The sequence below is a fragment of the Anolis carolinensis genome, chromosome 4 (assembly GCF_035594765.1).
Source record: "Anolis carolinensis isolate JA03-04 chromosome 4, rAnoCar3.1.pri, whole genome shotgun sequence".
In the NCBI taxonomy this organism is placed as follows: domain Eukaryota; kingdom Metazoa; phylum Chordata; class Lepidosauria; order Squamata; family Dactyloidae; genus Anolis; species Anolis carolinensis.
Window position 1 is genome coordinate 187,748,188 of NC_085844.1, and position 23,847 is coordinate 187,772,034.

At 39.0% G+C, this 23,847-nt stretch overlaps 1 protein-coding gene across 6 annotated transcripts in view; it reads left to right on the top strand.

The window, feature by feature from the left end:
- Positions 1-16,099, top strand: part of kcna3 (potassium voltage-gated channel subfamily A member 3) — a 40,416-nt gene extending 24,317 nt beyond the window's left edge. The window contains exons 3-6 of one of the 6 annotated variants that reach the window (XM_062978386.1): positions 6,556-6,808; positions 7,323-9,694; positions 11,164-11,259; positions 14,929-16,099. The gene's annotated coding sequence lies outside the window, so the exon portion shown is untranslated. The remainder of the gene's footprint in view (positions 1-6,555; positions 6,809-7,322; positions 9,695-11,163; positions 11,260-14,928) is intronic. The other 5 variants (XM_062978388.1, XM_062978390.1, XM_062978387.1 and 2 more) reach the window with 5 other exon arrangements.
- Positions 16,100-23,847: the final 7,748 nt, after the last annotated feature.

Consider the following 23,847-nt stretch of genomic DNA (forward strand, 5'->3'; position numbering starts at 1 on the left):
ATTAGAATCAGTATTTGTTTATTGGTACCTGTGTTATATGTGGCACATGTTCCCTACTTTTAGTACAGTGGTACTAAATCCAACAATCCAACTGTTAGATCCAATTTATTATTTATATACTTCTACTTTGTGTTATCGTTTAACCATCTTATCTATAGGAAATACAGTAGAGTCTTACTTATCCAACACTCGCTTATCCAACGTTGTGGATTATCCAACGCATCGTGATATTTTGGTGCTAAATTCGTAAATACAGTAATTACTGCATAGCATTACTGAGTACTGAACTACTTTTTCTGTCAAATTTGTTGTATAACATGATGTTTTGGTGCTTAATTTGTAAAATCATAACCTAATTTGATGTTTAATAGGCTTTTCCTTAATGCCTCCTTATTATCCAACATATTCGCTTATCCAACATTCTGCCCGCCCGTTTATGTTGGATAAGTGAGACTCTACTGTAGCTTGAAAAAATTCTTTCATTTTGACTCTCCATTCTTGGAAGAAATTTAGGGGTAGCATATTCTGTATCTTTTACTTATATTAATGATGATCCTGAGATGCAATGACTTGGCCCCCATCTACACTGACCATTTGATGCAGTTCAAAGCTAGCTTCAAACTATGGCAGTCAGACATGAAACTCCCACAAAAGCATGTGAAAGAAAGATCTAATGTATATCAGTGCTTGTGGTTTGTATAAACTGCATCCAGGATTTCCTGTCTGGTCATTAGCACAGCAAAACTACTTTCTTTGATACCAGATTGAAAGTGCATTAAAAGGTCAGAGTAGCTGAGGCCTTGCTTCACAATTGCGTAGATGTTTGCACACGGGCGGTAGAGGCTGGTGGTATGATCTTTGTCAAGTGAAGAATCCATTCTGGCTTTTAGTCTGAACTTTAAAGGAGCAACCTAAGATGCCAAACCCTACCCCCAACTGGGTTCAGTACCTTGGATAACTCCTGCAAAGTTTGGATTAAAAAGCAGAAAGAGAATTTACCACCCCACTGATATCAGAGCCACCAGGTTCTATTGGACTAGGCCCTCCCTGATTGAAATCCAGCATATTTTAAAACATTTTGTTGCGTGTATCTTTGTCATTTTGTATTAACCCTCTGTCCAGTCTATTCTAGCAGAGGTACACAGCTTCACAAAGAGTAGAACCCATATTTCCCTCTCTGCCACAGCACCCTACAATTTTTAACTTCTGCCCACTGTTTTGCTTTCTCACTTGTTTTTCTATCTAATCTCTCACTAGCCTCTTGTTTAGTGACTAAAGATGGTACTGCAGTCCATGGAAAGCTTGCAATTAACTGACATTAATTAAGCCAGTGTTAAAGCAAAGTAATACCAAGGTGCATCCACTTAAGGTCTCCTTAACATGCCTATCATGTTTCAAGAGCCAAATGCTGTTGTATCGTAGGCTTTATAAGAGAAAGAAGGAGACAGATGAGGCGACATATGTGATGGCTATGAGCAAAAGATTAATTTATGAAAAGCACATGATCAGACAGAATATATTGCCTTGAATCATTCTCCTTTCTTGCTTGACTTCAGAGTTACTATGAGTTTGGCAAGGAATATCTAAATGTGATTATGTTGGGCTCTCTGTATTGGGATGATGTGGGATTGATATGACAATATCCAAAAATAATTTCTTCATCTGGTGGCTGTTGATTCCCATGACAGTGAGGCAGTGAAAATGAATCCATGCAGGATGTATTTATTTTAACTTTAAAGCAGCTATCTATGGCAGGGGTCCCCAAACTTTTTAAACAGGGGCCAGTTCACAATCCTTTGGACCGTTGGAGGGCTGGACTATAGTTGGCCACCAAGCAATAATAATAATAATAATAATAATAATAATAATAATAATAATAATAATAACAACAACAACAACAACAACAAAAAAGAGGGTTGGAAGAGACCCTTTGGGCCATTGAGTCCAATCCCCTTCTGCCTTTGTGCACCGAAAGCACAAGCAAAGCACCCCTGACAGATGGCCACGGCCACCCAGCCTCAATGTTAATAATAATAATAATAATAATAATAATAATAATAATAATAATAATAATAATAAGAGTTGGAAGAGACCCCTTGGGCCATTGAGTCCAATCCCCTTCTGCCTTTGTGCACCGAAAGCACAAGCAAAGCACCCCTGACAGATGGCCACGGCCACCCAGCCTCAATGTTAATAATAATAATAATAATAATAATAATAATAATAATAATAATAATAATAATAATAATAAGAGTTGGAAGAGACCCCTTGGGCCATTGAGTCCAATCCCCTTCTGCCTTTGTGCACCGAAAGCACAAGCAAAGCACCCCTGACAGATGGCCATGGCCACCCAGCCTCAATGTTAATAATAATAATAATAATAATAATAATAATAATAATAATAATAATAATAATAATAATAAGGGTTGGAAGAAGAGACCCCTTGGGCCATTTAGCCCAATCCCCTTCTGCCCTTGTGCCGTGGGGGCCGGATAAATGGCTTCGATGGGCCGCATCCGGCCCCCGGGCCTTAGTTTGGGGACCCCTGATCTATGGTATTGAATGCTAGCGCTTTAAAAGGTTCAGTACCTTGGATAGTTCCTTTTCAATGTAAGACTCAGATTTGGATTTGTTGTTCACTTGATATGATACCCGGTGGCGAAGTGTGTTAAAGCACTGAGCTGCTGAACTTGCAGACCGAAAGGTCACAGGTTCAAATCCCGGGAGTGGACTGAGTGCCCACTGTTAGCTCCAGCTTCTGCCAACCTAGCAGTTCGAAAACATGCCAATGCGAGTAGATCAATAGGTACCGCTCCGGCGGGAAGGTAACGGTGCTCCATGCAGTCATTCAGTCTACGGACAACACCAGCTCTTTGGCTTAGAAATGGAGATGAGCGCCAACCCCCAGAGTCAGACATGACTGGACTTAACGTCAGTGGAAACCCTTACCTTTTTTTTTTACCTGATACAAGAACTTATACTGATTCCTGTTCACTTTTGGGCATCTGTTGTTTTATTGCAGAGCTGAAGATAAGTTGGGCATCATGTCAGTGGTAATTGTTTTTAGATCAGATTACTTTTAGTAGTACAGACCTAAAAGCTGCAAGTTGTATTCAGTTTGAGTAATGCCTCATTTAGAACAAAGCGCTTACTACTGAAAAAAATGGGCTTTCTATGCTAGCTTCTGAAAGTTCTACTACAATTTCTACTTTACAAGATGTTGTTGCTGTTATGTGCCCTCAAATAATGTCTGACTTGTGGCTACCCTAAGACAACTCTATCAAGGGATTTTCCTGCCAAGATTTGCTCAGAGGGGGCTTGCCATTGCTTTCATCTGAGGCTGAAAGAATGTGACTTGCACAAGGGTCACATAGTGGGTTTCCAAGGCAAAACAGAGATATGGTCCTCGTCTTCTGGAGTCCTAGTTCAGCGCTCAAACAACTACAGCATAATAACTTAACTATCATGTAATATATAGATGCTAATATATGAATATTTAATTCCTGCAAGTAGGGACAAGTAATTCCATGGTTTTCTTCCCACTTTGAAAAAAATGAGTTCTCCAAAGTTGTTGTCTGGTATTTGCTCATCCTGAAATGTTTGGGGAAATTCCTCTGTTAAATACTACATGAAGGAGGTTTTTCTTTGCTTGAGAATTGTTGGCTTTCATGCCAGAAACATGATTTCCCAGTAACTATGTGTTTTGTGTGTGTGCAAGATTGCCATTTCTCATGCAAAACCCAGCAGTATTACATAGTAAGAATGTTGTGCAGACAAAAATCTTGCACAGCAAAAATCACATAGAGAAATGTTTGACAAAAACTGAAATCTTTTGTTATGAAATATTTCTTATGCACTATTTTTGTTTCATTGTGAATCCTGTTCACAGTATTCCTGTAAGTGTGTATTTCCGTGCAGAATAATTTCCCGAAACACTTTGTGATGTGTGAATATAAGGAATATAAGTGGGGCCGGGCTGTGGCACAGTGTCAGGACCCAGGCTACGGAGCACCAATAACCGTGTGCAGAGGCCGGATTCTATCTAATATCTTTATTAAAGGAATATATAAAGTCAATAAAAACAAGTGAAGAATAAAGTTCAGAAATAGACCTTTCAGGAAAGGTCAAATATAGTCCAGGAAAATAATGTCCAATATGTGATATTAAGGTCCAAAGTTATAATCCAATAACCGAAACACACACTTTGCCGAGCAATAGTGTGGGGAAATGACAAGGTCTTTTAGTCCATTGGAGCTTGACAACAAGGCTGGAAAACAACCTAGATTCTTGGCAAACAAGACTTGATACGAGGCAACAAGAAGCAAAAACAAGGTCCGTGGCGAGGTCCGGGGAACAAGGCAGGCTTGGAACTTGGTCCTGGAAACAAGGAACTGGAGTTGCGTAGTCCACACACGATCTCACTCCTCAAGCTGACGAGTTGACTCCGCAAGGTTTCCTTCGTGGCAAAACACCTAAATAGGGTCTCGTTTCCCGCCAGAAGAACACTTTCCCTGGAGAACTAGAAGTGAAACCCAACTCTGTCCAGATGCATGACTCCTTAGAATTTCCCAAGGGAAGCAGACCTAATCAGCTAATTGTTTGGCTGCGATTCTGGCGCTCCGGCGATTCGCCTCCCTAGTTCCTCTATCTCTATTATAATTGTCCCTTCGAGAAAACGGGGGAGAATTCTGCCCAAGGCTTGTTTGGCTGACTTCTTGAGGGCAAACATCCTCCAGGTGCAGGGGCTCCGATTCTGGCTGAACCGGTGGAAATCCCATGTTTTCCTCCTCATCTGCCACATTAGTACTAGGAACGGGACTACAAGGCCCATGAGACATCACATACAGTCTGGTGCGCAGCCTGCTGCAATAAATCACTCTGACCATGACGTCATGAGTTCGAAGCCAGCCCATGGCGGGGTGAGCACCCGTCAGTTAAAAAATAAAAAATAGACCCTGCTCGTTGCTGACCTAGCAACCTGAAAGATAGTTGCATCTATCAAGTAGGAAATAAGGTACCACTTATAAAGTGGGGAGGCAAATTTAACTAATTTACGACGTTGGAATGAGGAAGTGCCATCACAGTAGATGATGAAGCAGCTGCTCCCCCCTGTGGCCAGAATCGAACATCCCCTCAGGAGAAGGTTAAATTGCCTCTGCGTCTGTCTCTGTCTCGGTTCTATGTGTATATGGGCATTGAATGTTTGCCCTATATGTATATAATGTGATATGCCCTGAGTCCCTTCGAGGTGAGAAGGGCGGAATATAAATACTGTAAATAAATAAATAAATACTTCCTGGCATAATTTCTTGAGTATCGGGAAACAAAATTTCCAGCCATAAGATGAATAATTGCAAGTATTCTTTCAATTTCTAATGATATGGTTATTATTTTATGCCTGCTAGTTTGACTGATTCTGCTGAAATGTCTGATCTGACATTTTGTTTCTTGTCACCTTCATAAGATTTTACATTCATCTTTGAGGTATGATTTCGCTGAACCAACCTATATGCCTACTTTTGAAATAAGCGCTCTTTCTTTGCAAGATGTATGTGATGGATCTTTGCAAAACCATCAGGATATCTGGGGGGGGGGGGGGAGAGAACAAAAAAACAGGTTTTTGAGAAAGTGCAGAAATCTAGAACTGAAATAACTGTTTTCGTGTTAATGAATCACATTTAAATATTCCATTACTTGGTTTTGTACACATATTTGAATTTATATAATATGAATTAATGATAGCTCTTTACTTGAACATTAAGAACAAATATTTTTATTGGAGAACTGTAGGGCCTGAAGAGGCTTTGAGCTCTGCAAAGAAAACACGGTTCTTTGTTCTGGATCTGTAGACAGATTGAGTAATTAATCTATATTACCCTGCTGCTGTCATCACCAATTACAAAGGGAAAGATCTGGCTTTTACAATTAGCCCCTCTAATATATGGTTATGAATATAAAATGACACTGCTTTACAATTAGTCCTTCATATCTACAAATTCAACTATCCTTAGCTTTAAAAATATACTTTTTAAAATTCCCATAAGCAAACTTTGATTTTGAAATTGTAGGTATGGGATACCATTTTATTATGCCGTTGTATATAATGGAACTAGAGCTTCCTCGGATTTTAATATCCGTGGGTGTCCAGGAATCCATTTCCAGTGGATACAGAAGATACACTGTAAACAGTATTCAGGTATCTCTTGGGCAGAGATGGGGGAATATTTAGACACATCAAGGGAAGAGTTCAACAATGAACTATCAAACTCTTTTTAAAAAATCAAAATGGGAACGCTATTAGTGCTTACTAAGTCCAACTATGTTTCACTATGCATATATCCTTGGCTCCTGTACATATTCCAGAGACTCCTGTGAGTCTTGGTCATGAATTTGGATAGTTAACATATATGCTCCCCTGCATCTGCCATGTCCCACCCCACTCCCAGACCTGTACCCAGAAAAAAAATGGGGGGGGGGGGGAAGGTTGCAACAATTTTTTTAGTGTATGAGGGTGGAATGAAAAGTAATGCCTCCAACTTTGTAACTCCTCAACAGATGGCAGCAGAGGCGGTCCAACCATAAGGCGAACTAGGCATTTGCCTGTGGCGCCATCGACCCGGGGGCACCATCGTCCTGGGAGGAGGGCGCCACTCTCCGCCTCCTTCTCCTTCAGGTCTCCTGGCGGCCGCGCTGGGCCTCCCACTGCCCGTGCTGGGCCTTCCGGCCAGCGCGGGCCCGCCTTCACACCACGTGAGCCCACCTTTGGGACCTTCAGAGATTGTGAGGTCTGTGGGAACTTGGAAGCTAGGTATGTGGGGTTTATATATCTGTAGAAAGTACAGGGTGGGAGAAAGAAGTCTTCTTTGAAGCAGGTGTGAATGTTGTAATTAATCACTTTGATTAGCATTTAATGGCCCTGTGGCTTCAAGGCCTGGCTTCTTCTTGCCTGGAAGAATCTTTTTTTGGGAGGTGTTAGCTGTCCTTGATTGTTTACTGTCTGGATTTCTTCTGTTTTCAGAGTGTTGTTATTTATTTATTGTCCTGATTTTAGATATTTTTTTAAATACTGAGGGCTATCTGGGTTATCTAAGTCCACACTGCTCTATATCCCTGTTCAATGTTTAGTGCTAAATTCGCAAATATAGTCATTCCTACATAACATTACCATGTATTGAACTGCTTTTTCTATTGATTTGTTGTAAAACATGATGTTTTGGTGCTTAATTTGTAAAATCATAATGTAATTTGATGTTTAATAGGCTTTTCCTTAATCCTTCCTTATTATCCAACATTTTCACTTATCCAACGCTTTTATTTTTCAGTGATTGGTTTGGGGGGGGGGGGGGTGCCAAAATTCTGTTCGCCTACACTTGAAAAATACCTAGGGTCGGCTCTGGATGGCAGTACTGGTATGCAGCAGGTACCTGGTTTTCTTCTACCACACAGCTCAAGCTTGAACTCTACAGGGCTCTGCAACCTACAACCTTCCTGATGTTTTGGATTATGGCATCCATAATCTCTGACTGCTGGCCATGCTGGTGAGGGCAGTTGAGAGGTGTAATCCAAAATGCAGAGTGGTGCACTCTCTTTCATGATAGTTTTTAAATTAAGGTTGGATGGCCATTATGGATGTAAAATTTCAGGAAATTTGAAACCATGGGGGCACTGTGGGGAAAAATGAAAAACAAAACAATTGATGAGGGAATAGAAATGTTCCGAAAAACCATAAAACTGGACTAGAATCTTTTACAAATTGAAAATAACTTTGTTATTTTAGGAATATGAAATTTATTATTGTACCATTATGTTTGGCATGACATTTTGTTTGGGATATTAAGAGTTCAGATCAAGTAACTGTTACAAACTAATTTCTCTTTTAAAATTCATTTTTATGGAGCTACCGTGTTTCCCCGAAAATAGGACAGTGTCTTATATTAATTTTTGCTGCCAAAGATGCGCTAGGTCTTATTTTCAGGGGATGTCTTATTTTTCCATGAAGAAAAATTCACATTTATTGTTGAACAAAAAAATGAACATTTATTATATACTGTGCAGTAGTTGTCATCACAAACCAGCATAACCAGACAAACTGTGAATCCTATCAAGAATTTCTTATTATTACCAATATTTCCATGTACAACACTCTATGGTACGTACATTTACCGATCCTGCATGCTCTGTTGTTCTGTTCGGCGAGCATGCTTCCAAACAAAAACTTTGCTAGGTCTTACTTTTGGGGGAGGCCTTATATTTAGCAATTCAGCAAAACCTCTACTAGGTCTTATTTTCTGGGGATGTCTTATTTTAGGGGAAACAGGGTACTAGGTGTTGATCTGTAAGCAGTCTCTTTGGTTTATTAGGCATAATAAAATTTATTAGGTATAATAAAAAATTCAATAAGAACAGAATAATATCTACATTAGTAAAACATACAGAATTGTTATGTTTTCTCTAAGCTTCCATAGAGTCATTCCCATAAAAAAGAACTGAGATAAGGATAACAAGGCTAGGAATTGCGATGAACATATACTGTACACTGTTGTTTTCTTCTTCTCTCTCTTTGCTACCACTTTATTTATACTCCAACTTTCCATCAAAATTGGGACTAAAAATATTACGTAATAGCTAGAAATAACTTGTGTGGGCCTAAATTTGGCCATATTCTAAAGTATTTATGGGGGGGGGGGCACACAGTTTTTTTCCTGAATGTTTCTGTCCTCCCCTCTCCACTGCTTTGTAGCTCTAATGGCCACCTTTCAGGGATACTTTGAGCATGGATTTATGCACTGGAAGATAACTTGAGTGCTGTCTTCCAGTTCTGTGAAATTATGATAAACCTTTCAAACACATAGCTAGAATTATTCCAATACAAATGTAGGCTACCTATTGCCTTCAGTTGTTTTGCTTACAGCTCTCATAATCTCTGACCAATTGTCATGATGACAAGAGGTTATAGAAGGTGTTGTTCAGATTACCCGTTCCTGCATTACCAAATGTACATTATGCCAACTCAGGCCTGAAAGCCTTTTGGTATTAGGGTTCTTGTACACCATGTAAAGTTTTGAAGAAGAGGTACTTCAGAAGATATACATGTTGTACTGGAATTCAGGATTTTATCGAAAGTAAAATGTAAGTATAGTAAAAACCTGTGCTTTATATTTCAGAAAAGCTGAATTTAATAAATTCAGGATGTATCCAAAAAGTCATTGTCAAGAAGTTCATTCTAGTGTTCCATCAAAATCTACCCCCCTGTAACTTAAAACTGTTAGATCTAGTTCTACCCTCTGAGAGTACATTTTCAGTGTATAATTAATATATAGTACCACTTTAACTGCCATAGATCAATGTTATGGAATCATAGGGTCTTTAATGTTCTATGCTCAAGAGTGGGCAATGTCTCCCTAAACTACAAGTTCCAGGATTCCAACATATGGAGCCATGGCAGTGAAAGTGGAGTCAAACTGCAGTTTCACACCCTGGGACAGCTATGGCATTTGTTGAGCATTTAAAGAATACAATCATATCCTTCAGTCTTCTTTTCTCTAAGCTAAACATTGCCCGCTCTTTCAACCTGTCCTCATATGTTCTGTTTTCATACCTATTTTAATCTTTGTTGTCCTTCTGTGAACTCACGCCAAACTTGTCCAAATTTTTCTTCAAATGAGGTGCCCAGAACAGAACATACTTACTCCAGGTAAAGCCTGATCAACACAGAATATGGAGGGGGGGGGGGACTATTACTTTTCTTGATTTGGCCATGTTTAGCCTGAAAAGGAGAGGAAGGGGATCATGGAGACAGTTTGTAAGAAAATAGCAAAATTTGTTGCCCTGGGCATAGGAATGAATCTACTGGGCTTAATTTATAGAAGGATGTTCAAGTTGAACATTGGGAGAAAACTCCTATTGACAAGCGATCTTAGACTGTAGAACTTAAAGTATTACCTAGAAATGTGTGTTCTCTTTTTCTAGAGGTTTTAAGCAGAGGTTGGGCAACTCCCTGCTGTGGCTGTTGTAGTCATGGATTTTTCTGAATTGAGAAATGGGTTGGAGGTATTGTGGGGATGAAAAAAAAAGGAATAAGCTGAAATTTCCTCAGCTATACACTTGTTAAACACACAAGACTCCAAATTGATATATACAATAAACATGTGGTCATTAAATAAGGCAGCTTGTCACCTTTGACTTTTTGCTTATTTCCATTTCTCCATCGTGTTCTTGTCTAAAATAATTTTCCTGATTTAACATTATTATGTAATTTTGTTTTTTGTTAGTTTTGCGGGGGTGGGCAGATACTTGAAGAAGAAGAAGAAAGTTGAGAAAAATTCTAAAGTTCAGTTATTTGGGAAGCATCCATGTGGGTCATTTTGGTCATCATTTGCATGCATTGCAGAATGAGAGCTAAAAGTCTTATTTTGGTCTTTTAGCATCTCAGCTGATGATTTAATTCTACTCAATTGTTTTATTCAATAGTTCTCAAAAGGCCTTGCTGAGATAGTACAAACTGTACCCAGAACATGAACACTGGAGCCATTAATGCTCTTCTCTCAGCACAATCCATTTCTGACTAGCACGTCTGGTCATATATATTGATTTTGACACCACTGCCATTATCCTTAATCTTGTTATGTTCTTTATTATGTGCACGCACAATTCCAAAAGTGGATGACTGATGCAAACTGCATGTTGACTCAGTGTGGTGTTAGCAAATGGCCAAGGCAAAGAGTTAGTTGGTGGCTTGATATACGGGTCACCCAAGAGATGCCTGCCCAGAGAGGTGTTGCAGGGTTAAAACTGCAACTTTCAGAGCAAATGATTTTAAATGGGCAGGACCCCAGTCATTGCATTACAATCATTACATAAGCTGTGGACTAGAGAACTGGGTCCCTATCACATTACACAGTTATAGCAACATGATGATTCCACTTTAACTGCCAGGGCAACATCCTAAGGGATCCTGGGATTTGAAGTTTAAGGAGGTGCATTTGGAATTCACAGCTAGAGAGTTCTTATGCCTCACCAGACTAAAAACTCCTTGATTCCATGGAATGTAGATGTGGAAAATGGGGTGACATCATAGTGTTATTATGGGGTAGAGTGAAAGGCTGTGGGGGTTCTGCTGGTTGAGTATAGAGCTCATCTCATTCACAACTGATTTCCAAATAGGATCAAAGAGGCATCCTAGTGTGATCAAATTAAGACCTTCTTGTGGAGCCAGGCCTTCCAGATGAATGATAAAAGGCAACTACCAGTTAGCGGCAGGTAATATCTACCTCTTAAATGCTATATTGGACCTGGCAATGTGACATGGCCTAATGAAAATTGAGTCTTTTTAGGATCTTGGATAATCTGTTTTATGAATAACCTCAGTGGCCTGAGGTTAGGGAATTTTAATGGTATATGTTGTAAGTTATTAATTAATTGTATATGGTCTAGGCATTGGGTATCTGCCTTAGTTGTTTTATGATGTCTAGTTGAATGTGTATTTTACATAATTTCTGTTTTTAACCACTGTACGCCACTTTGAATTCCACCATGGGAGAAAAGTGGGATAAATATGAATTAATAACAGCAGCAGCAACAACAACAACAACAACAACAATCAGAAGCTCTAGTATCCGAAATTTTTGTTTCCATGGCTGCTTGTCAGTTTTAAATATGTTAATGCATGTCTTGTGATTTCTAGCAGAACTCAGAGAATAACGATTCTTCTTTCTCAGTATGATGTAACTTTCTTACTTTAGAATAAAAGCTTCCTTACTACAAGGTACTGAGTCATCCCTCACACATGCTCACCTGTTGGGACACAGGGATTCTACTTTCTCAGATAGAAAGATGGGAAGGGTCTGGAATGAGCAAGTCCGCATCATAGTTACTTATAGCTGTTACTGTCATAAACCAGCCTTTATAGTTAGAAAACACGAAGGTGCAAAATCAACAAATATAGTTTACAAATTCAGGAAAATTCCATCATATATGTATGCAACAACAGAAATATATCATAAATTTCTTCCATAAGGAATTTAGTGAAACATAATACTAATGGCAACTATTAAGAGGTTTTAACAAGATGGTTCTCAGCAGAATAAGCTAGAATGTGAAAGTTTGACATCTTAAAAGCAATTATGTTACTAAGATCTGAAAGAAGGAAGTTACTGTAAAAATATCACTTCCAATTAGAGATAGAAAGAATATTGGTGAAATGAGTGAAAAACATATTTTTGTGTCTTGAGAAAGAATGATGAGAAAAATCCTGGCCTGATGATAATTTTTGCTATTTGGGACTTATTCTGTGCAAAATTTGTACCTGGTCATTTTGTGCTGAAATCAGCATCTTGTGCTTATGAAACTGCCTTTTCGGCTTAGGAAACAATATTTCAATCCAGAAGGATGAACTCTTGTGCAGAAAAAACTGATTGCTATGAAAATCAATCACATTCAACTTTTATGTTGAATAAATCCACAATTACAGCACTTTCTGTTGTGGAATAAGCATTTTCTGTGCAGGAATTAATATTTCTGAATGGAAATATTATTTTCCACACAGAAAAGGCAGAAAATCTTATTGCTACACAAGACACTCATATGGAATTTTTTCACAGAACAAGTCCCACGCTGCAAAAACGTCTTCAAAATTGAATAGTTTTCAAAAGCTGTATTGTAGTGGGAAGAAAATTGCTGAAATTATTCATTGCTGCTTTCAAGAAAAAAAAATCACAAAGAACTGAATCCTACTAAATATTGCTAAAAGTGGTGTAATATATAAGAGATTGATGCCTTGGTGATAGAGGTGCTTATGCTCAGTTGTTTCACTGATGCCTGGTAGACATATTTCATTTATTATTTATCTCCAGAATGGAAAGAGGAGGGAGACATGAGGAAATCCCTAGTAGGCACCCATTTCTGTCCACTAACAAAGGGGGAGCCAAGGTGTAGAGTTGGTGGCAGCAATAGCCGTCTATGTGTATAGCTTGTGGGGGCTGTCTTCCTATTCAGACCTTTAGGCCAGTGGTTCTCAACCTGTGGGTCCCCTGTGGATCCCCAGGTGCTTTGACCTACAACTCCCAGAAATCCCAGCCAGTTTACCAGGTGTTAGGATTTCTGGGAGTTGAAGACCAAAACATCTGGGGACCCATGGATTGAGAACCATTGCTTTAGGCAATGGTAAATCTGTACAGAAGTGATTTATCATGACTGCAGTATGAGATATGGGAGCCCTCTCTCTTACAAAAAAATGAATGCTGAAATATCCAGGTAGCACCAATTTGATGTCCTCTCATACTAAAGAAAAGTAGCATTATGATTTCAATTCAACTGCCATGGGAACATCCCATGGAATACTGGATCTGTAGTTCAGGGAGAGGCATTGAAAGTGTTCAGCTAAAGAGCTCACTAAAGCCACAAGATTCCATGGAATGTAGCCAAGGCAGTTAAAGTGAAATAATCGTTAGTGTGATCTCTGCTTTAATTTGTTCATTAATTTCTTTGGGCCACATGGGTCCTATAAAGCATGTTGACTTCTCATGTCGCCTTCCTATCCTGTTTCCCCGAAAATAAGACAGTGTCTTATATTAATTTTTGCTCCCAAAGATGCGCTAGGTCTTATTTTCAGGGGATGTCTTATTCTTCCATGAAGAAGAATTCACATTTATTGTTGAACAAAAAAAATGAACATTTATTATATACTGTACAGTAGTTGTCATCACAAACCAGCATAACCAAACTGTGAATCCTATCAAGAATTTCTTGTTACTACCATTATTTCCATGTACAACAATCTATAGTACATACATTTAACGATCCTGCATGCTTTGTTCTGTTTGGTGGGCATGCTACCAAACAAAAACTTTGTTAGGTCTTACTTTTGGGGGAGGCCTTATATTTAGCAATTCAGCGAAACATCTACTAGGTCTTATTTTCTGGGGATGTCTTATTTTCGGGGAAACAGGGTATCTGTACAAACCTCTTTCTCTCTGGCCTGAAGACAAGAGTGTACACTATCTTGTAGACTGCAATATTTAAAACTTCTCTACATTCCCCTCCTTCAAATTAATTTTTTGTAGTGCAAGAGCCCCCCCCCCCCCACCCACCCACCATCCTGTTAGGAAGACTGTGATAGCAAGAACTTCATTTCTTCCTAAGAGTGTCTGTATATGTACACATAAAGAGATGGTGATTGCACACTGATATGTCATTGATGTCTGGAGAATTGGGCGGGGGAGGGGGAGATTAGAAAGGGGAAGAGGAAATTAACAAATGGTATGGAAATAATCAGTGTTAGTATGAAGGGATGCCAAAGGGCAAAGAGAAACTAATTTCACTAACAAATAAATGCTTCAGTTTTCATCTCTTGTATTGTTATAAATGATGCCATATAAGGCTTCACAGCTCTGAAATATTTATAGGTATTGTTAAAAAAGCGATTGTTGGCTTGATCAGCTACTTTACATTCTATTATTGGTCATATTTTGTCCTACTGTAATATTTTGTTTACATTTTGGATGAAATTAAACACCTTTCCCCCCGGAAGCATGAATTTAAAAATGTATTTGGGCAATATATCTGACACCCAATATGGGTGATGCATGCCAAAGTAAAATATTATTTCCCATTTAGTGCCAGGGCAATGCAATGTACCCCAAACTTGAATTGTGGATTCAAACTATAACTGATTGTCCATATGGAATTATTATCCCTGTCAAATGAATGGTACACATTAACCTGTTTAGCCCCGTGAATGACAAATGTTATCTAGCAGAATGCCAAATTTAGATGTTCCAATTTTCACTTTTCATTTTAGGGCACAAGGATGCAAATGTTCTCAAACACAATTATTGTGCAAGAGGGATTCCATTTTGCTTTTCAAAATATGTCATCCATCATTCAGTGCTTGAATATACAGTAAATGCTGTAATTTATTTTGCTCAACAGATAACAGAAGATGTCTCAGTAAGTGCAACAGAACTCCAATCAGCTTCTTAAGTATTTATCAAAAGATCCATCACCGAGAACAGAAAAAAGTCATGCTCTGAACTGAAGGACAATCTGCCCTCTTGTGTCTCAGTATTTTAACTTGTGGTGGTAAAACAAGTTCTTGCCTTTCTGTCTTTTCTAACAAGTGCATTATGTAGAACTGAACGTGTTTTGTGTCACCAAGAGAAAATGAAATGCAATATTGTGAGCAAGATCCAAACTGGGTAAGAGGAGTATAACTGTTTGGACAATGTTCTTGCCTTCATAAAACTTCTCATGCAAGCTTCAGTGACTAGAAATTAAATATACATTGAGCTGCTAATAAACCTACCAAATGTGTCAACTGTAAAACATCCCATCTGTTTTCTTTTGCACCAGCTTATTTTGGGCTGTAACAAAAAATGAATAATTGTTATCTGTTCTGTTTTTAATAACAACCCCCCCCCCCCCCCAGTTACATGTGTGTTGTTTCTAAAGTGATACCTTTGTTATCAAATGCATCCCTGCTTGTTTTAGTCTTTGTATACAAAGAGATATTAGTTATTTAAATGATTCCCCAAATATCTTTGAAAAGCTTTAATAGGTGTGCCTTGTTTGCAGCATTGATTTAAATATGGAAAATATTTAAAGTTCCCAAACTTTTTTGGCCATTGAAGCCTTCAGGAGATTTTTTTTTTATTTTAAGACTCAGATTAATTTCAGTGCCAACAATAGAAAAAAAAGACACACACACACACACACACACACACACACACAGAACCTGTGATTCTAAGATGCACCCAGTTCTGCATCATTTTACACCAATTCCAATTCAACTCACGATTTCCTCTCTAACATCTAGCTGTTGAGTAAATTTTATTCTGATATTTTATTAACAATATCCAAAATCCTTATTATCTCAAAAACCGTACAAGAAAGATTTTTTTTAAAAAAAAGAAACGTGGAATTGATGTGAAAAATCAATGTGTAAATCGTTCTTGTAAAAGGTTGAAACATGGAGCCAGTAGCTACATCCCTGACATAAATAGTTGTAGCACAAAATAGCACTGACAGTGATTGTGAATCAAATCGTTGGCCTTGTGTGGTTTTATTTTAAAAATTCATATTAAATTTTGATATTTTAAGATTATTTGTGGAATCTTTAAGATGCCTTTGTGGAATCATAGAATCATAGAACTGTAGAGTTGGAATAGACCTCACGGACCATCCAGTCCAACCCCTGCAAGAAGCAGGAAAATCTCATTCAATCCTAGAATCCTAGATTTCCACAGAACACATTTTGTGAACTGCTGTTATAAGGCATATATACTTAAAAGCTAAGTATAGCTTCAGTCAATTGTTCCTTGGAAATAGGCATTTCCCCTTTTGAAGAATATCATCAGAGTAGTCCTGCAAAAAAGTTAAAGTAAAGGTAAAGGTTTCCCCTGACGTTAAGTCCAGTCATGTCTGACTCTGGGGGTTGGTACTCATCTCCACTTCTAAGCCGAAGAGCCGGCGTTGTCCATAGACACCTCCAAGGTCATGTGGCTGGCATGACTACATGGAGCGCTGTTACCTTCCCGCTGGAGCGGTACCTATTGATCTACTCACATTGGCATGTTTTCAAACTGCTAGGTTGGCAGAAGCTGGAGCTAACAGCAGGTGCTCACTCCGCTCCCGGGATTTGAACTTGCGACCTTTCGGTCTGCAAGTTCAGCAGCTCAGTGCTTTAACACACTTCGCCACCAGGGCTCCTACAAAAAAGTTAGCTCCACTGAATTCAGTGGAACTTATTCCCAGAGGATCAGCATGGAGTTACAGCCATGTTTCTTTAATTACCCCAATATTACTGTATAATGCTGCAATAACCAGTAATCTAAATGGGCTGATTAACAACCGCATGCTAATCAGCAAGTTGGGAAGGATCAAAAGTGTGGTTGCATTAGAACCCAGGTCTCATGAGCTGCTTTGGAGGATCATAAAGAGTCTTACTTGTTGCAATAGGGGTAACTGGCAATTATGGAATTTACCTTTACCTTTACTTGTCAGTGAGCACATAAAGTCATAGTCAGTTGAGCTGTGCTTCAGTCTAGGAGCATATGAATGCAGGGAAAGCTGAGGGAATAGTCGTCTTTCATTCCCTACTACCAGTGTTTTCAGTGATGGCAGCAATCCCACATCCCATTTCTATCAGGCTTCTCTTCGTCTTCTGTCTGAAAGTGCAGTCTTCCCTCTATTTCTCAGCACTGCCACAATGAAGTCCCATGGGCAACCACCAGAAGTGGCCTTGTGTCAAGTGATGGCCTCCATGGGACTCTGTTTTGTCAGCACAGAGAAACAGAGAGAAGACTGAGAAGACAGAGAGAAGTCCTAACCTCTCTTGAAATTAGTAGGGTGGCTAAAAGGAATACTAAAAAAACATGTTTTTAGTATTAGGTATTCAAATGGTTTTTGAGATTACAGTTCTAAACATCTATTGTCCATGGTTGCTTCCAGGCAGCACTATGCGCTACCATTAATGTTGAGCCAGGAAGGCTAAATTACAATCTGAAGTAATTAGAAAGTAATTTCACAACCAGAGTAACATTATTTTCTTCATTGCTTTGTCTAAAGATGCCATAATGTCAATTTAAGTGCCTGGTATTGCATTGCTGAGACATTTCCCTTGTTTAACCATTGTTTTTTTTTTGTCTGTGCTTTTGCAATTTTGTTTTTTGTTTTTCCAAAGATGGTGTTGAAAACAATTAAACATAGCTCCACTCACCTAGTGGTTGTAGTGTTATGCTCTATCTTGACCTCATATGTAGAGAAGTCAGGATTGCGTTAGTGCATAGTGTGGAGAAGGGAAGCCTTTAAAAGGCACACTCTCATGCACTGAGGCAGACACATTCTGTTTGTAGTGCCAAGCAATGTCATCTTCAAAAGAGGAAAGAACCAGACCCCCCAAAAACCCCATGTAACTTATATTGGGGTGTATAGAAGCATCACAAGTGGAATGGCAAGGGGGAGAAGTAATCTGTGCTGCCAACTAATAGCTCTGCTGGAGTGTTGCTAAAATTAGTACACTGCCAATACCAATAAATAATAGATATTTTATCTCCTAGGCAAATACATCCTCCCATTTGCTAAATATAACTGTTCCAAGAAAGAAAGAAAGAAAGAAAGAAAGAAAGAAAGAAAGAAAGAAAGAAAGAAAGAAAGAAAGAAAGAAAGACAGAAAGAAAGAACGAAAGAAAAAGCCAGATTCCCAGAATTATACCTCCTGTGATGCCAAATGTGTTTTTAGAAGTATCCAAATGATCCTCATCCCAACATTTACTTGATAGTCTAAACTGAAGGATCGCAGATCTTCTTAATCCAAAACTGTGTTAAAGTTAATTTTGCTATTAATCAGCACTCTACCAATTAAAAGTACAGCAGCTTTCCAAAGTGCCCAGGTTACCATGCTTTGAATATATGTATAAGCTCAAATACAATTAAACCAGGTTCAAAGCTAAACCCAAATTAATTCTGTCATCAGTCCAGGGAGGGAAAAACCCTAAATAACAGGGCACTTAACACATGGATCGAGTAACTGCCAACAAATAAACATGATAGCTGCAGAGAAACCCTGTAATATACTTGTAGTCAGGCCTGTAGCGAGGGGGTGGTTTTAGGGGTTCAACCCCCCCCCCGAAAATTTTCAGGTTATAAAAAAAACCTGGTTTACTCATGAATTTTAACTGGTTAACCAAATCCCCATGCTAAGTCTATGAGACACAAAACATTAAGAGTCCCTCCAGGCACTATCTCAAGCAGATATTGACAGGTTTGTAGCGGGGAGGGGTGTGTGCTAGGGGTTAAACCCCCCCCCCCCCAAATTTTTTTTCTGGCTACGGCCCTGCTTGTAGTAGAACCTCATTTCCTGATTTAAAACATCTGAAAAGTCCTCCAAGAATAAGATGAATTGGCACCATAGGTTGAGGTTGATCATGTTACATTCAAAATCTGCTAAAGCAAGTTCTAAAAGTTAGATGTTCACAAAGTTATTTTCTTTGCCAAAGTTCTGTGCTAGCTACATGGTTTTGAATGGATATTTTGTTCCTTAGTGGTGATATTTATTTATTTATAGTACTGTATTTATATTCCGCCCTTTTCACCCTGAAGGGGACTCAGAGCAGATTACAGTGCACATATACATGGCAAACATTCAATGCCGTTATCAGACATACAACATATACAGACAGACAAACAGAGGTTATTTAACACTTTCCAGCTTCTGACTTCATGAGGGTATGCTCGATTCTGGCCACAGGAGGAGCTGCCGCTCCATCATCCACTGTGACACCAAGTCATTTTGCTGATAGTGTTTCCTCATGTTCTTCGTCTGCTGTTGGCAGATTTATTGTGGTCATAAATTAAGTTAAATTAGTCTTCCCGCAATTAGTGGTAGCTAGAATTTTCTACTTGCAGACACATATGCTTTCAAGCTGCTTAGGTAAACAGTGAGCTAGGCTATTTACTGTTGGGAGCTTAACCCCGACCAGTGGTGATTTATTGCTGCTGGCTACTAACCAGTTGCGTTACATCCCAGCCCTAACTTTTTGCAACTAGTATTTGTTTCCCTACGAGCAATTAGGATTTGGATTTCATTATAGGAAAGTGGTAGCTAAATGACAGAAGTCATCTATGCAAATCTGAGTTTGCTGGAAAAACTTTTTAAATCTTGTGCTTCACACATAAGAGAAACTGCACTGTTCATAAATATCAATGCATCAGATAATGTAAATACACATTCTTTGTGCAGATTCTTCAGTATTGTTTTCTATACCATTAAAAATAATAAACATGATGACATCAGTAGGAAATCTGGGAAATTTGTTTATTTGAATTAATTTTTGTGGCTTGTGAAAGTCACAGGTAAGCCTCTCAGAATTTGCAGTAGACTAGAACATTTTTTTACTGCTGCAATATCTGGTTTAGAAGAAACTTTGCTGAAATCTTTCTTAGAAATTGGTTTAGGCTATCTGAAGGTAATCTTGGTCCAGAATCCAGTGTGGCTTGTTATTTTGTGTAGATCGAGCCTTTAAATGTTTCCTTTGCCACTTTTATTTTAGGTCTTACATAATGACAAACACAATGGAGAAAACAGCCCATATGTATCCTTGGACCTCATCATATTGGGCTCCAGTTCCGTCCGAGGACACCTCCAGGATGGAGCTCACCAGAGCCTATCACATAATGCAGGCCTGCTTCCAGTAGAGCTCCATCCTGGAAACATCCTAATACAGAGCCCTGAGAACCTCTTTTTCTGCGCCTGCTAAGTGAGGATCATATTGCTCTGAACCTGGAGTGCAAACTACACTTATGAGGGACTTCATCACATGGAGGTTCCTAATGTAGACCACAGTGGGGGGATTCTCTGGGCAGTGTGGCAAATTCATGGGGCAGCTGGGGTAACCATCGCTCCATGCCTGTATCACGGCTGGCTTGCCCCCATGCTATTCAATGAGAACATGGGAAACCTCCCATGTTCACAGTGCTTTCTAGCCTGCTATCTTTCTAAGATTGCTAGTTCATGGCTGCCCCAGGTCATTATGTTTCTAAGCCCTAATTTGAGCATAAGGATGTATCTACACTGTAGAATGCGGTTTGACACTACTTTAACTGCCATGGCTCAATGCTATGGAATAATAAGAGCTGTGGTTTAGCTTTCTTTGCCAAAGAGTACTGGTGCTCCAACAAACTGCAACTCCCATGAGCCTATAGCACCAAGTCATGGCAATTAAAATGGTGCCAAACTTCATTAAATCTACATCTTAGATGACCTCAAAGAGATGGCTTCTGAAGATGTCAGTAAGTATTATGTATTAAGTATCACAGTTGCTCACAGCTTATCATTCAAACAGATACACATATGCACATTTTCCTGAGCGGAAATGAAAGAGAATTCTTAACTAAAGGAACTGCTCCTAGATCTAGGTGAAATACACGGAATATCCTTTCTTACTTATAGAGATGAGGGCCATTTAATCAAGCCTGCCTGCCTCATGGCAGAAAGTGGATGCAGAGCAGCATGGAGGATGGAGTCCTAATGCCACAAGGACTGAGAGGGAAAGAGGAAGCTAACTAAATACATAAAGCCTCTGGTGAGGACTGGCAAGTTGCATCAATAAATGAATAAAGCCTTCACATAGGAGCAAGCTGGTGCTCTCCTGGGTGAGATTATTATTTCTGTATAGCCCTTTCCTTTTGCCCAGAGTTGCATCCCACAAAACTGGAGAATTTTCAATTTCCATCTCCCACCTGGGGTTTACCCATGAAAATTGGTGGCTCAGGATCATATCCTGTGACCTGACAATTTTATCTGCCTCCTCACATCTACATTCAGGACAATGTGTAGAACAGGCATTTATGTGTACAAGTCTTATATGCAAAAGTCATGTACCCCCTGGGAAATAAGGATGTATTAGTATTTCCTTAGGTGCATTTTAAAATAAGAGCATACTGAAATTAGTTGATTTCTTCATAAACAATTGGATAAGAACTTTAGAGGTTTATTTTTTAAAAAATGGAATTGGGAGAAAGCAGAACTGAGATTCATCCATTTATGCTGATGGCTTTGAGTGCTTTGCTCTGTTTTTCTATCCCTGGGTATTTTAACCAATGTGTGTGTGTGGTGCTAAATTAGTGTTGCCTTTTATTTTTTCTTTCTTTCTGAGAAGTTTTTAACCTCTCATAGCTATGTGGCAGACAAGTACACAATGTTGTCCTTTCTGAGTGAGAAACAACTGTGCTGGCTGAATTTATTGGATTCACATGGGTGAGAATTTGTTTTTGCTAAGCTACCAAAAATGGAAAATGAAATGGAACAAACTTAACATTTTACAAATTTGAATAAGCAAAGCCACCCAAGACTGACAGATTCAACCATCCCTAATGGATACTTAAATAGTTGCATAATATTCTCAGTTCTAGTTTGATATACAGTACTATCAAACCATTCTGCTTCTTCTAATGAATCAACATAAGTGAGTGAGCAGAGCCGGTATGTACAGATTGACATACAGCTATAACACCTGCCAGGTCCTACTCTCAAATGCCATTCTATCGAGTCTTTCCTTTCATTGCCAAGAATACAGAACATACTCTAAAGATGACCTTGAAATCTGCAAGGAAGCATTGGTTCTTTCAGTGGCATTTGATTCTAAGTCTTCTGAAGTTTTATAATGCATTACTTTAAAAGCTTTACATCAATTTTTAGCTGTGCCATATCAGCTGTTTTTCCTAAGGGTCAGTGTAGATTGAATTTTGCTAATCAATTCTAGAAACAACAGCAAAAGTTATACCTGAGCAATGTCATTGACAGGACAACGGACTTTTGCTTTATGTAGGGAGACAAAGACGGCTGTGTAGGAACTGCTGTTTTTGATGAGGAACCAGTTTTTGTCACCATTGGAATAGTGAAATGACACTCTATTTTGTACAGTGTGGGGAACAGGAAACAACCAGCTTTTCTAGCAAGTAATGGTGATGCCTGCATACAGCTGAGATTCACATGCTGTGCATTCAACTTTTTCAGTTACTTTCAAAACACTGCACAGCAGGATACAAGATACAAGCCAGAGCTCAAAAGGATATGAACTTGAAAGAGGATTCCTAAGACAAATCTCATGCTGAAACAAACACAGTCAGATAAGGATCCCAGATCAAATATTTCTGCACAGAGCTACAGTCTTTCTATCAATTTTAAGTGACATCCATAGATTTAAGGCCATTTAATTTCACTACAGTAATTTTAATGTCTGTCAGTTGGCTCCTTATTGTGTCTAACTCAAAATGGGTAAATTGGAGCACTTGGATGTAATTTACTGAATGAAGATATTGGGATGAGTGAAGCCAAGCATACAGCATCCCATCCATCACAGTTTGGCTTAACAATATTTGACAGCAGCCACCATCCCACAAATTACAGCTGTCCAAATTAACTAGTGAGTTCTGCAAGTTGTAGGGAAAAAAGAAACTTTGCCAAAGCCCTGTAAAAAGAAAGTATAAATATAATCTGTATTTTCAACACTGCAAAGAACATTTTATAAAGAACATTGCACTGAAGGAAAGATGAGAAATGAAAATGGAATCTAGATTCATCTGTATGGTGATGCTTGGTTCACTCTTCCTTCTACTGTGGTCAACTACTGGTAAGTACACCTTCACGGCTGACATACCCCACCCCACCCCCAGTTGTCCTGATTAAACTTCTACCGGACCATTTTATTTGACTGCTTTTAAAATATCCTAGTTTCTCTCTCCTCCTAATTCCTTTGATTTTTTCCCCCTCAGCTTCTTTAAATTGCTGCAAACTGAAATAAAAGCTTGCACTTCAAAACTCTTACACAATTTCACTTGATCAGGAAAATAACTATGAACAGGATACTTGTCACACCAAAGCTGCTTACAAAAATCTTCTCCAAAGTCTTCTCTCAAACATGTCTCAAAAGTCTGTGTAGAAGGGTTCAGCCAAGCTTTCTTTGGGCGGAAGTCCCAGAGCTCTGAAACTGCATAATGATAGAAGGATTAAACTAGAATCAAAATAACTGGATTTGACCTGCAGCACCAGAAGACAGAAGAGATTAAATCTTTTTCTTGAGATATTTTCCTAGTTAAAGTCACCTCCTTTAGCTGCTAATTACTAATGGTAGCCGCTGCATATTGTCTCCTCTTTTCTGCTGCAGGAAAAAAGCAGCCAGAGACAGAGGGGATTTGCTCAAGCACGAGGCATGTGTGGAAGGATTAATACCCCTTTCCCCAGGGCTATGGGCCTTGATCCAATTTTCTTTCCCCTGGTGCAATTCTACATAACCTTTGCCCCCCCCTTCCCCTTCTTCCCTTCACAGAAATGATCCCAGAGAGTTTGACAGT